Here is an 8,882-nt window from a genome sequence, read left to right on the forward strand (position 1 = left end):
TTGTCGCGGATCTTCGGTTGGTCATAACTTCTTCGTTATAACTCGGATTTCGACGAGGTTTTCGCCTACAGGTTTCTAACGAGATGATTTACAACATCAAATAATAAAATTTTACTTATTTCAAATTTTATATTTTCGCTAAATTTCACTATTTGGCTATTAATTGGAATCTCATAAGACTTCCAATATTTTATGAGTGATTCTAAACATAGTTTTACTTCATTTCTAGTAAAAACTAGCTGTTGGAACTCAACACTCAATTTTATTCACTTTTAATAATAACAATACACAATTTCAGAACGTGTATGTTACACCTAATAACCATATGAGGCCCAACAGTCCAAAAGCCCAAAACAGATCCAACCCCATCTGTGATGCGTACGCTTAGCGTACCGTCCTGGTATGCGCAACGTACTGGGATTTTGGGGCTTACATGCAACGTACACTAGGTTACGTCCAACATACTAGAAAGTTAAGCACTTTTTCCATTAAGTGCTTAGTACTCGATTCTTTTAAGTACAAAATTCAGATCTAAGCTTAATAAGACGACCAAAGGCATAAAATTGGAAACTTTATGACTTTTCATATCCCATATGCTCCCAACACCATTATTAAGAGCTTTACAAAGCTCTTAACCCATGCATGAGGTCAAAACACCCACCAAGACTCCATTTTTATGTTGAAAAAGTACTAAGGGACCTCAGATCTGTCATTTCCATCATCTGGAGTTGCTTAACTCACAAGTGGAGGTCCAAAAATAACCAAAGGGAAAAAAACTAGAAAACCCTAGATAGGTCTAGAGATTCAAGTGGAAAGATGCAAGCTTTATACCTCCAGAAGCTCCTAAAGGTCGAATATATTCAGATTCTTGAAGTCCAAGGCCACTCCAAGCTTGTTTGCCAACCACTTCTTCTTGAATGAACACTAAAAGGGCCACAAATGCATTCTTAAAGCTCAAAATGAACTCACAATTGATATTAGGGTTTCCAGAGACGTTTGAAAGTGAAAGGGGCCGATGAGGGTGAGGATTAAGTGAGTTAAGGTTGTTCATATAGGTCTCATGTCCGAAAATTAGGGTTTGGTCATTTGACCCGTACACCCAACGTAATTCTGGTACACCCAACGTATGTGTTGCCCCTCCACGATCACCCACGAGTAGTATGCTAAGCGTACTCATAAGTACGCCCAACGTACTTATGGGACCAATATGCTCAAAATTGAGTTTCTTTAAGGGTTTTAAGTCATACATGGATTAGAATATTACACCTCTCCCCCACTCTAACTAGAAATCATCCTCGAAGTCCATAGCTGTGAATAGAGTAGGGTAATGCTCTCGCATCTCCTCCTCTGACTCCCAGGTCCATTCTGAGCCTCTTCGATGCTGCTATTGCACCTTTACCAACTTCACCTCCTTGTTTCGATGAGCCTTCATCTTCCTATCTAAAATGGAAACCGGCCTATCGATATAGGTCATGCCCTAATCCACCTGAATGTCATCTAATGAAACGACTACGGACTCATCATTGACACACTTCTGAAGTTGAGGCACGTGGAAGGTGTTGTGAATCTAGCTAAGCTTCTCTAGCAGATCCAAGTGATATATATGCGACCTTGCCCACCCATGTCGTGATCCTGAATGGGCATATATAACGAGGCCCCAAATTTCCCCTCTTTTGAACCCTGATAATCCCTTTCCAGGGCGACACCTTCAACAACACGAAATCCCCCACTTGGAACCCAAGATTTGATCACTATTGGTCAGCATAACTTTTCTGACGGCTCTGGCGACTCGCAACCGACAGCGCACCTGCTGAATCATCTGGGTAGTCTTGAGCACTACCTCAGTGCTCCCTATGACCCGTTGTCGAATCTCATCCCAACAATTCGGGGTTCTACACCTTCGACCATATAACATCTCGAATGGAGCACGGTCGATACGGGCATGATAACTGTTATTGTACGAAAACTCCGCCAGAGGGAGGTACGTGTCCCAACTACCTCAAAAATCCAACATGTATGCCTGAAGCATGTCCTCCAGTGTCTGGAACATTCTCTTGCCCTGGCCATCAGTCTGGAGGTGATACGCCGTACTAAAATGCAAATGAGTACAAAGTTCCTCGTGGAACTTCTTCCAGAACCTGGATGTAAACTGGACATCCCTGTCAGAGACTGTTGATACTGGCACCCCGTGCCTAGCCACCACCTCTCGTACATGAATATCTACCAATGTTTTGTAGATATACCCTCAGAAATTGAAATTAAGTGGGCACTCTTCATCATTTTGTCTATGATCACCCAAATGGCATCCACGCGCCTAGCCGTCGTCGATAACTTCGTGATGAAGTCCATAGTGATATCTTCCCACTTCCACATGGGAATAGGTAGTGGATGTAACCTTCCATGAGGCCACTGATTCTCGGCCTTGACCTTCCTGCAGATCAAGCACCGCTCCACAAACTAGGCGATCTCCCGCTTCATGTAGGGCGACATATAACTCAGTCTCAATTCCCTATACATTTTCGTAGCTCCTGGATGTATAGAAAACTTGGACTTGTCGCCTATTCTAATAGCCTCTGTCTCACTCCCCCTGACACTGGTACCCACACTAACAACATTGCGTCAAGTGGCCACGACTATCATTGACAAAGAAAGGATATTGGCCTTGAATTTTCTCTATCTTCTAATTCTCTTTCTTCACTCCATCGACAAGGACTTCTTTGATCATATCCAACAAAGGAGAAATCACCATCATCCTCATACAAATGTTCTCAATCGAGGACCCTTCCATCTTGCATCTCAACACATCGGCCACTACGTTGGTCTTCCCTAGGTGGTATAAGATATGACAATCATAATCCTTCAACACATCCAGCCACCTCCTCTGACGCACGTTGAGGGTCTGCTGATCCATCAAGTACTTTAAAATCGTGTGAATGGTATAGATGATGAAACGCACTCAATACAAGTAGTGCCTCCAAATATTGAGGGAAAACACCACTGCCCCCGGTTCCAGGTAAAGAGTGTGGTAATTCGCTTCACGAGGCTTCAACTGCCTCGATCCGTAAGCTATGACATGCCCCTTCTGCATCAGTACCACACCTAACCCTGAGATCGATGCATAACAGTACACCACCAAATCGTCTAATCCCTCGATTAGTACTAGGATCGGAGCCTCACATAACCTCTGTCCCAGGGTCTCAAAAGCCATTCGTTGATATGTGCCCCACCGAAAGGTCACATTCTTCTTGGTTAAGCGGGTCAATGGCACACCAATCTTGGAGAAATCCTGGATAAATCTCCAATAATATCCTACTAAACCCAAGAAGCTACGAATCTCTGATGCACTCTTCGGTACTTCCCACTGCATCACAGCCTCAACCTTGGCTGGATCAACTGAAATGCCCTCCTAAGTGATGATATGCCCCAAAAACTATACCTCCTGCAACCAGAGATCAGAACTGGAGAACTTTTCATAAAGCTTCTCCGCCCTCAGGGTCTCCAGTACCTCTCTCAATTGCTACTCATGTTGTTCCCTAGTCTTAGAATAGACCAGGATATGATCAATAAAAATCGATCACCAACCGATCCAGCATTGGTCTACACACCCTATTCATGAGATCCATGAACATAGTTGGGGCTTTCGTGAGTCCAAACAGCATCAACACAAACTCATAGTGCCCATACTGAGTCCTGAAATCCATTATCGGTATATCCTTGTCCCAAATCCTCATATGATGATACCCTGACTGAAGATCAATCTTGGAAAACCATGACACACCCTGTAGCTGATGAAAAAAATCACCGATCCTCGACAATGGGTAACGGTTCTTCACCGTTAGTTTGTTCATCTCTTGGTAATCAATGCACATCCTGTGTGATCCATCCTTCTTTTTCATAAACAGGACCGATGCTCCCCATGGGGAACTGCTCGAATGTATGAACCCTTGGTCTAGCAACTCTTGAAGCTGCGTAGATAACTCCTGGATCTTAGGTGGTGCCAAACGATATGGTGCGTTTGCTATCGGAGTGGCACCATGCACCAAGTGGATGTGAAACTCCACTTGCCTCTCCAGAGGCCCTCTCAGTATCTCTTCGGGGAAAACATCCTGAAACTCTTGTACAACTGGCACACAACCCACATCTGTCAAGGTCTCAACCCTCGTATCTGAGATATAAGTCATAAATCATGTACATCCCTGCTGCAAAAATCTCCTAGCCCTCGCAGTTGAACAGAGAGTTGGCCCCTGAGAGGCCCTCTCACCATCTATAACTAGTTCTCCCCTAGTAGGGGTATGAACCCTCACCAACTGACACTCGTAATCAATCATGGCTCCGTTGGCCCCCAACCAGTCCATCCTGACAATCACCTTCAATCCTCACAATGGTATCGGAACTAGATCAATGCGGAACCTCTCGCCAAGCTCATTCAGGACATTGTCCTGATACACCCTAGCAGCACTCACAGTGTGGTCATCTGCAATCTCTACCTCAAGCGGGGAACCCAATGTTCCCGATGCGTCCCAGAACTTCTTGCTAAGCGCAAGAGACACGAACGATCGGGTAGCACCCGAATCAAATAAGACATTAGCAAACATACCATTGACCAAATAGGTCCCTATACAAGCATAAAATTCACGTAAGTCATACAAATGATAAAAACAATGATTAATAGATACGTACCTGCCACGATGTCTAGGGCTCCCCGAGCCTCCTCGGTAGTCAACTGAAATGTGCGGCCCTTCACAGTTGGCGCATCCTCCTTATCAGGGCGGCCATCTGTGATCCTATGTGTGGAGGGTGCAAGCGCCACCACTACTCCTCTCCTGCCCTACAACTTTGGAGAATCGGCCTGCTTGTGGCTGGTCTGGTTGCAGTGAAAACATATCAAGCCCTTCTTCGGGCAGTCCCTGCTCACGTGGCCTGGCTGACCACAAGTATAACACACCACTCCCTGTCCCCTACATGCTCCTCAATGTGATTTCCTACACTTGGCACACCGGCACTGGCCCTGCTGGCCCCGATTAGATGAATCTGAGGTCTTAGGCTTTTTAGCCTGACCTACTGCTGCATGGGCCTGCTCAGGCTTCTGCTTCATGCGGAATTCCAAATCCATCTCCCACTCACGGGACTTCTCCACCATCTCATTAAAGGTTTTGCACCATGTAAAGCTCACAAACTCCTGAATATTATCCCTACGAATGGAATCATACTGCGTCCACCTCATATCCTCATCGGTAGCATACTGTGGGATCAACAATGCTTGCTCCCGAAACTTGGCGGTAATCTCCGCCACAGTCTCAGTGGTTTGCTGTAGATCATGAAACTCCCTCACTAGTCATTGCACCTCAATAGGTGGTGCAAAATCCAAGTCGAATTGACGAAAAAACTCGACCCATGACATCTCAGCCACACCGGCTGCTCCTACTTGACTCATAACCTCGCCCCACCATTCCCAAGCCATGTCTCTCAGAACACAAGAAGCAAATCCCACCTTTTTCTGCATCTAAGTAAGAACTCGTACGTTGGGAATTCTTGATATCTTCCACCCATCATTGGCTAACAATGGGGTCCATGGCCCCGAAAAACTCTGGTACCCCACATACCTTGAACTCCTGGAATGAGGGAGCTCGGGCCCCAACCTGACCCGCAAAAATCTCAGCCCTGAATGCCATGAGTCTCTCCTCCATGATCTCTATCATACCTTCCTTGACTATCCCAAAAATGACTGGGGTAGTGTAAAGGATGCCCCTGGTAACCTCGGTTATAATAAGCTCGCACAACTACTCATCAATGACATTGGTAGTGTCACTTGATCATGCCCCGAATCCAGATCCCGATCCTGATCCCCCTGCTCCAAATCGTGTCATCACCATGTTGAACTAAAATGTCATAAATCACAATGATCAGGATTTCCATATAAGGGATCTTCCCACATCGGTCCTCCTTGAAATCATCAAATAACATTGGTTCGAGTAAAGGTCTTGTGCTTTCAGTAGTACGAGCTCAATACTACCTTCCACACCTACCTGTATCTTTAACCAATGCTCTACCTGATAGCTCCATTTCATCCCAAAACTAAACCATATCCTACAGCTACCGCATATATCAAATCTCAAGCTATCCTAAGGTTTGCTCTACTCATATCTGTCATATCAATCATAGCAGGTTGCCTTTATACATGTAAATTATACACATAAAAGGATCAAATAGACTTTCAAATAAAAGATTCTACCCTAGGACCACAACTAAACAAGGAACAGCAAATAAGGCCAAATCAATCATTATGAGGCTATAAGCTCCTAACCGTATATAATTTAAAAAGCATACGAATAGAAAGTTCCATACAATCATCAAAGATCAAATATCAGTATAACATGGGTAACACGTTGGGGAACTACTTACTTGGCTCGGCTGATCAAGCGCGTTGCACTCTCACCTTTTCCTTTCTTTCAAAAGCTATTTATGTTATTTTTTAAAACCATTTTACCATTTCCTTAGTTTGAGTCTTGACACACCTGAGAGTGTACCTAAATCCCTCAAACCAAGGCTCTAATACCAACTTGTAACGACCCAATTTTTCGAAGAAAATTTACATTTTTAATTAATCAAACACATTTACATAAACCATGAAATCCCAAAACAATTGTTTTCAAATCCACATCCACACTCATTACAACTTTATTGAAAAACATCAGAGTATCCTAGAGCATATCAATGAGAGGGAGAGTGCATGCCGCACCATCACACCTTGCCTTTTCCCTTCGGCTCAGATGTACCTGAAACAAATCCACAAATGGTAATTTGAAAGGTTAGTGACTTCCCCATAGCATACCCACACACAAACCACATACAACATATCAAACCAACTAAAACAATTATACATATCACATAAGCCATGCATTCCAATATATAAGGAAGCCCTGGAAACCCTCCAGGGTCTTACTCTGGGTGCCATGGGAAACCCCACATGGACTTAGCCCAATGCCTCAGGAACCCCCTAAGGTCTTTGACCTAGAATGCCAGGGAAACCCTCCAAGGTCTTACACCTTAGTGCCTCGGGAACCCCCGAGGTCTTTGACCTAGGATGCCATGGAAACCCTCCACGGTCTTATATCTAAGTGCCTCGGTAACCCCTGAGGTCTTCCATACAAGATACATAGAAACAACTAGTGCATGTCATATCGCATAAACCAAATAGTATATACGTAACAAATAATGGGTTGGCCTTGGTGCCTTCAATCCATTGGTATGGCGAGGAGACTCCTCTCTGTCTGCTGAATGTGAAAGCGGCTGTCCTAGCAGTCTGTAACCACCCATGCAGAATAATAATATTAATGAATGTTAGCACTTTACTAAATAAAAGGGAACCCAAACCCCAAGTCATTCCAAAATCATTAATAGGCCTCTTGGCCCAAAAAGACCTAATCATAACACCAATGGCCAAACAAATAAAATGGTACACTATGCTCAGAATGCAACTAAGTTTAATAACCAAATGAGGGCCAGCAGTCCAAATGCCCAAAACAGATCCAAGCCCATCTGTGATGCTTACGGTTAGCGTACCATCCTGGCACACATAGCGTACTGGGGTTCTGGGGCTTACGTGCAACATACACTAGGTTACGCCCAACACACTATCATATTAAGCACTTCTTCCATTAAGTGCTTAATACTCGATTCTTTTACGTCCAAAAGTCAGATCTATGCTTAATAAGACGACCTAAGGCATAAAGGTGGCAACTTTATGCCTTTGCATGTTCCATATGCTCCCAACACCCTCATTAAGACCTTTTTAAAGCTCTTAACCCATGCATGAGGTCAAAACACCCACCAAGACTCCATTTTTATGTTGAAAAAGGACTAAGGGAGCTCATATATGTCATTTCTATCATATGGAGTTGCTTAACTCACAAGTGGATGTCCAAAAACAACCAAAGGGACAAAACTAAAAAACCCTCCAATAATGCTCTTTCATCAATCAGTCCTTCTTCAGGTCAAGCATGTGTTGTTTAACAACCTCAGATCCAAACCTTTACTGCAACGTCATCCATGCCTCACTCGCAAAGCCAGCTGCATGACAATTCTCAAGCTTCTCTGTTCTCCAATATACCAGTTGTGGCCTCTTCCTCAAACACAAAGGAATGTGATGACAATCTTGCCTTTACCACAGGACTAGTGAACTGCTATAATTCTCTTGATTCTGGAGATCTTCCACCTCAGTTGTCATTTGCTAATTTCGATCAGATTTATCTAGAAGATGTGGAAGAGCTAGACATCACATGGCAGATAGCTATGGCAATATTTAGAGCTAAGCAGTTTGCCAAGAAGACTGGGAAGAACAACTGGGCTATGAATGCTGATAAAAAGGTGGGGTTCAACAAAGGGAAGCTGCATTGTTTCAACTGTCACGAGCCAGGACATTTTGCTCGTGAGTGCCTGAAGCTGGATAAAAGATTGAACAATGACAGGACAATGGTTGTAGTGGGAAACAATTGGGAAGGTGCTCAAGTCAATGGTGATAAGGCTATGGTTGCTCAGTCATTTGACTGGGAGGACCATATTCAAGTGTTGAACATTTCAAAACCTGAGAATGCTCACCTAGCCCAAGTAAATCATGAACCTCTCATGAAGGATGTTGCAGCTGATCCGGAAGAAAAGATGATGGAGCTGCAGTATGAACTGATGGTATCTTCTACTTCAGAACCCAAGAAAAGTGAGATAAGTTTACCTTTTGGTTCTCAAGCATGTGCTGATTATGTTAAACTTCTTCGTGAGGAAATAGAATCATTACGTAGAGAAGTAGAGGACCTTAGGTATGAGGACTATCAACTTAGAAAAGGACAAAAACCCCTAAAGGCCCAGTTAGAAACAAAAATAAAGGA

The sequence above is a fragment of the Lactuca saligna genome, chromosome 4 (genome assembly GCF_052625555.1).
Source record: "Lactuca saligna cultivar CGN05327 chromosome 4, ASM5262555v1, whole genome shotgun sequence".
NCBI classification, from domain to species: Eukaryota; Viridiplantae; Streptophyta; class Magnoliopsida; order Asterales; family Asteraceae; genus Lactuca; species Lactuca saligna.